Here is a 7,185-nt window from a genome sequence, read left to right on the forward strand (position 1 = left end):
TGCTTAAAAAGTCATGGAATGGAAAATACTTTATTAATCCCCGAGGGGAAATTGATTGATATTGATTCATAAAGTTTGAAGACCAGTGGAGCAAAGATTTGGATGCATTTGGAGAAATGCTAAAGGAATTGTCTCCTGTCCAAGCTACAGTAGCCTATTAAATAATTGCAAGAATGTAAACTTGATTAAAAAAGTGCCACCTTGAGGTCAATGAGTCATTGTACGGTTGGATATGTTTTCTGAGAGTATATTGGTCGGAATTTGCAAACGCTATTTTTTTAATGTTTTTACACGCCACTGTGCCGGGCCTGTAATTCAGCCTGGTAAATGTAGTTGGAGAGACCCTTCGGCAGCATGCCGGAAAGAAATTGCCCTCCGGCATCACAGACCCAAATACAAACCAATGAAAGGTGACAGCGATTTAGCCTCTAATTCAGTTTGGTGCAGCCTAATTATATAGGCCTATATATAAAAAAGAATTAAGCCTGGACTTCCCCGGATTTTCCAATGGTCAGCACGTCCCTATTTTGCTGCACAAACACTTTTTGTGGATAAAAATAACAATGAGAACAGACAGATACAGTTCCTGGATCGTTGCTGCTTGGACCCCTAATAAATAAAAATAAACATATCTTGAACATCCGGCTATTGCCATGGTCGTGCTCACGGAAATAAGTCGGTGCAGGGTGCGGTTAAGCCACAGTATAAAAGCACCACAAAGAACACCATTCATCGTGATATCATTTGATCCTATGGAGATTTAGCTGGCGGTGGGAGGTTACATTTCAAGTCTCATAGCACCCACTATTCTATTCAGAACAGTTGTAATGGATGCAATGAAATAGTAGCCTGCTCCTTCCATGTCCCCATCAACCCTAGCAGCCATTTTGAGGTTATAATAGGCTACCTACCTACCTGCCTATAGCATTTGTCGTTTCACCTTGGGAAAGGCTTTGCCACGTAGCATAGTCACTAGTCAGCAGATGTGGGAAATGTAATATTATAAGTGTTTAATTTTATACCACCTAGGACGTGGGTATCAGCAGTTTGTAATTTACCTAATGACCACAGTGAGAGAGGTTTGAAAGTCAACCGTTTTGCTGTGATTGGAAACCTGTGAGAGGTGGTAAGGTGAGCAGGTGGCTGCTTAATTTTGAGCAGCCAAGTTCAAACTAACCCCTTAATTCACACAAAACAGTATGGAAATTAGTGGGGTGAAAACTATAAGTAAAAAAGAAAGTGATGGACAAGAAGGAAAGAATTCATGATGATGCTCATTGCTCAAAGGATGACTTAACAGAAACCATGTGCTTACTGCTCCACAGAATCTGTTAGGATATGTGCAATTTCAGCCAGGGTTGAGCCGAGCGTAAAGTAGACAAATTGAAGAAATTAACTCAAAGATCTGAAGCAGGAAATTGATTAAAAAGCTTTCTAGTGACTCCAGTTTAGTTTTGTGGGCCTGGAATCGTGTGAAGTTGCTAGAACGCTTAGGCCTACAACACTTCTAAACTGAAGGAAGCAGTTCAAAGCACCATTTGAATAGGCTGAGACAATTAACGTGGCAATGAATGATGCAACTGCAGTTATTAAAACAGTGAAAAAGGAAACATTCACAAAGGCAAATCTGTGTCTGAAACTGTGTCTAAGAAACTAATATCTGTAAGAATGGTTAACATTAGGGAGTTTACATCTATTCAATTATTAAATTAATAAAACAAGCTCTGATAGGTAGGGATGTCCCGATCACGTTTTTTTTGCTCCCGATCCAATTCCGATCATTTGATTTTGAGTATCTGCCGATACCGATTTTTATTTATTTATATTTTTATAGAACACTTATGCCATATCACAATAGTACAATATCCAAAATCACAGACAATATCCAGTCTAATATCATGATATGGATATAATATATACTATGGATCGATCATGTGTTTTTGCTCCCGATCCAATTCTGATCATTTGAAAATGACGTGATCGGCCCCGATTTACAATCACGTGATCGGGATAACCCTACCGATAGGTTTCAAGTTGACATGTATAGCATAGCAGTCAGAAGGTTGTGTACCCTGAAAGAAAAATATGTCAATATATTGATGCATGTAGGACATTTTAAAAAGTATCAATGCTGCAATGTAGAAATACGCTGTTACAAGTACAATCCTATAGTATTAAAGATGTACTTGAGTAAAAGTACAAAAGTATTGGCATCTAAAAGTACTCATTGTGCAGAATGTCTCATTTCACAAGTTCAACATTTGAAAATATTAGATCTATACAAGCTCACAATGTGTCTCATCACGACACATTGTGAGATTGGCTATATTCAAATGGCCGAAATGTATATAAGGCTTAAGTGGTTAATGTATGTTTTGTAAATAATCTAAATCTGTAAATATATAGTAGAACTAAGGTAAAAAGTGCAATATTTGCCTCTTAGTGGAGTAGAAGTAAAAGTATTGAAAATTGGAAATATTGAAGAAAGTAAAACATACCCCAAATTTTGAGTAAATGTTACTTTACACCACAGGCTTGTTGGATGGGCGTGGTTGTGGTGCTGAATCCAGTAATATATCACGTGGAGAGAGCAGGCATTGTCTACGAGTTACATAAGAAAATATATGACATCTCCCAAATAAACAAAACATTGAAAAACGTCTCGATAAGGACGAGGGCTTGGCTAAAATATCAATATACAGTATTTATGATACATTTGGATGTTTTCCTCATGCTTCTATCACCGGGGTAACAGCAGTGGGTTTATGAGAAATCAGTTTTCATGGTCACCTCTTTTTGCTGTAAGAAAGCAGCAGATAACCATATAGAAAGATACCTGCCTGAGTCCATTTGAATATTCCTAGAAATGCAGACTCCTACTGGCATTTTCAGGCTTTTTGTTTTACAGTATGTTGATGAAGCCTGATCTGAAGAAATGGCCAATTCTGGCCAGTCTAGAATTTTATGTTATTAAGGATCCCCAAATTGCTAATGTATTTGACAGTGGACCCCCGTTACTGTGCCAGCAAACCCACCAAGAGAAGTAAAGACTTGTAAACATTTGTCAACATTTTTCAAAACTAACAGAGCTACCAACTCACATACTCTTTTTCATATAAGTGAAAGTGATGGTTAATTTGCCAAAGCCTTTTCCATTCTTAAGAAATTATTTAACCAAAAACTAAAGTGGATGTAAATTTAATATTTCTATCCAATTTCAACATGATTTGTTTCCATAATATGAAGTGTCATGATGAAAACAGTATATTCACATTTTAGACCTGCAGCACTTTTCCTCAAGTGTCCTTTCCGTGCAGCAACATTGAATAGGCAAATATGTTGACATTCTTCTCACCACCGATCATTTGTTTTGGACCGGAGACTTCATCATTAAGACAACTTTGTTTGGAAGTAGGACACTTGTTCGTTATGTAACGCACAGGCTATAACTGCTTTACACGTGATATCGCTTTTATTCAGCATGACCACACCTTTCCAACATTGGCGTTTCTTTGAGAATCCATGGCAGTGTTACAAAGTAAACGAGTATATCGATATAATATTTCATTATGTGTTCATAGGTTTATATTTCCTATACATTCATCAAGATATATTCACATGTTTGACAACTTTCCGACTGGGTAAGACGGTCGTGTCTGTAATGCCTTGTACATTTGTAATGCATTTTAAAAGGGATAGATCACCCCCCAAAAATACGTTTTATTCCAATTTACTCACTAAGCCAATAATTTCATGACCAGCTCTGGTTCCCTATGGAGACGCAAAGATCCTCCATTTGTTGTTTATATGGAGACACAAAGAAACTCCTCAAATGATTGGCTTAAGAAAGCAAAAACAAACATATCCATGAATTCAAGTCTCCATGCGGTGAGTAATCGATATAGGGGAAAAAGTTAATGTGCTTGAGGCATTATAACACTACAACACCATAATAACACAACTTATAACATTTATAACATAAGTGTTGGTCAAAATGCATTATAAGCTCACATTATAACAACCTTAACTTAGCTAGGTAAAAGTTGTTGTAATGTATAATTATAACCATTTATAATGAGTGTTATGAAGCATTATAAGTGCAGCATTAAAATGCATTAAAGACCCAACCTTTAAGTAGTGCGGCATTATAATGCGTTAAAGACCTGGTAGTTCAAATGTGCTGTTCGTTCCACTGAGTTTATAATGCATAACCAGCACATAAACCTTGTCATGCAAGTGTTTGCGAACGCAGTGAGCACTTACTATGAGACCTAGCAGATCATGTCTGTCTGTGTGTGTGTCTGTCTGTCTGTCCCGCTTTTGTGCCCATATATGGAGCTGAGTGATTACGTCACCATGACTCAGCCATAACCATATAAGGAGTCCCCAAAGCAGCTATACGTCCAAAACCCAAATATGTACGAGCTGCGTTCGCTTCCCGCGTTTGCGCGTCTTACTGGTATAATGCCTTATATAAGTGCATTATACATGTAGTTACAACACATTATAGCCCCGACCTTAGCAAATATTTTATAGAAGATGACATTTCATGTATAGGAGAAAAGATATATATGTATTTTTTACCCCCTAGTCTAGTTAGTGACTAGACTAAAGAGGGTTCCTGGAACAATTGATTAAAAAAACAAGCACATCTTTAGCGTATCCAAATATCGTGCACATGTACTGCGTGGTGCGTGCCATGCCACACGGAAATAAGTTGGTGTGGGGTGCGGTTCTTTCTTCCAGGAAATAAAACGTCTGGGTTTCCGAGGCTAGGTGCGGTTAAGCCACAGCATAAAGCGTTAGCTTACACAAAGAACACCATTCATCGTGATATCATTTGATCCTATGGAGATTTACCTGGCGGTGCAGAGGGTTACATTTCATCTCTCATGGTTCTACTCATAGAATAGTTATGGATGAAACGAAATAGTAGCCTACACCATCCATGTCCCCATCCTCCTGCACCCATTTTGAGGTTTTAAAATCTACCAGGCTGTGTGATTATTAGCCTAGAGTCTTTTTTGTGGGTCAACTTGAGAAAGTATACGCCACACATTATAGCCAGCCGATGTGGGAACAATAATATTATAAAAGCAATGAGCCCCAAGAGGGCATGGGTTTACAGTGGTTTTAGAACAGCTAAGGGACTTTGTTATAGGTATACAATGCAGAGCAGGGCGCCAAAAAACTCGGATATAATTAGATAAAAAGGCACATAGAGGAGAATAAAGGGTATGTGGGACCCTATAAGGTAGTCCTTTTTAGTCATTATTTATTATGAATCATTCAGGTCCAAAAGCAACTAGACTCCTGGGAAGATGCCTGTGTAAACAGTTCATAAAATAAAATAAGCAACCCTCCAACTAACCAATTACTACATGAGCCAAATGAAATAGAAATACTATTTAAAGAATACAATTAGATACTCCATTCCAAACCACCATCAGCAGATGGAAGAACAATAAGAACCGTTCATCACTCACTTGTCCTGCAATCTGAGATACAGAATGAGAACGCAATATGTCACAATTTATGGTTTAGAATCAGTAAACTAAAGGCCAGTATCACCAGGCAGTGATGGGTTCCCATCAGAATGGTATAGACAGACAACTCTCCATTGTGTAACTTTGTGTGTGTGTGTGTGTGTGTGTGTACGCACTTGATCATACCAACTACAGTGTCACACAAAAGTATCAAAAGTAGCAGATCCACAAGCTCGAAACGACACATTTTGAACTTCTATAACTAAATCCAGAAAAGTAACAGTTTTGGACATATGAGGTTTCCACCCAACAAAGATGATATAAGGTCTCTGAGAAGGAGCTACTATCCCTTTCCTTTCTCCTGTACCTCACATCCAAAAGGACTTTTTCTCTATCAATTACATATGCCGTTATGGAGAATGTGTTTTTCTTACTGTACTGTACACGGCTACACGCCTTCACTGTGAATGAAGAATTCAAAAACAGAGAACATACTTGTCATGATTAAGTACAAACTGTTAAAATTAATATTCTAGCTAAGAAAATAGTATCAGTTCTTATTCCAGTCTCTCATAAAACAAATCCATAGCCAAGGATAATAATTAATTCTACATTCCATTTAAAATAGCTAAAAGCAAAATAGGGGGCAGAGGAAGATCAAATGTGTGAGACACAATTATGTACATCGACATGACATATACTAGTATGGAGGGAATTCTACAAGTATTTGACTTATGTTTTCATAGCACCCAAAATAGGCAACAAAGTCTTATGCACACCTGATAGGCTCTGAGACTGGTGCGTAGGCACTGGCAGGGCTCAATGTATTCAGAAACCTTCTTCAGAGCATCTGATGCCTGAAGAAGGTCTTTGACCGAAACGTTGCCTAATAAAGTGTTCACGTTGCAAGTGCAGACGGTGTGCGGGTCTTTGTGCACTTTGTGCATTTTTCTGATGACACCCAAAATAAAAAGCCAGTAACTGCTGGGGACTGTGTGGGTGCATCATGGATGCTGATATTTTCAGTCAGTGAACAAAGATAAGGCTATATTGTGGAAAAGCTAATGCAGCGGTTAGAAATATTCTGGCGAAGATATTTAGTGTACAGCAAAAACAGGAGGGAGCTTATTATTAGAGTTTAAGTGGATAAGATATATTTGAGTGAATATTGAAATATTTACAGACCACCCATACCCTGGCTCCAGCCCTGAATAGCTAACGAAATGAAAATTCATTGGTCATTTATACTTTGGCATTTTTTTGTGTATACTTACTGTATTTGACTATTTTTGTATTATAACCAGACCTGGCCATGTTTGACTGGGTTGAACTCTAAGTTTAACCAGACTCAACCTGCTAGCAGGGGTGGGATGTAACTATAAGTACATTTACTCAAATACTAGCCTACAATTCTGATAGGAAGGGTATTACATTGTGCTATACTTTTACTTAAGTAAAGTGAGTAGTCCGAGTAGCCTACTTCTACCGGTAATGATGACTCATTCTGTGAGGTTTCGCGGAAAGTTGGCTTTATGCTATGCTGTGAAAGCAACGGGAGACGACCAGCTCCACTTACAACCACCACCAAAGTACCTGGCATCACCTCAGATTACCCGTAAACATCCCCTTTGCCGTGTGGGAGCAAGAGAGAGACAATAACGGCTGAAAAGTGAAATACAGAGAAGGGAGGAGGAGGAAA

The sequence above is a fragment of the Protomyctophum bolini genome (assembly GCF_963924005.1).
Source record: "Protomyctophum bolini genome assembly, chromosome: 11".
Classification (NCBI taxonomy): domain Eukaryota; kingdom Metazoa; phylum Chordata; class Actinopteri; order Myctophiformes; family Myctophidae; genus Protomyctophum; species Protomyctophum bolini.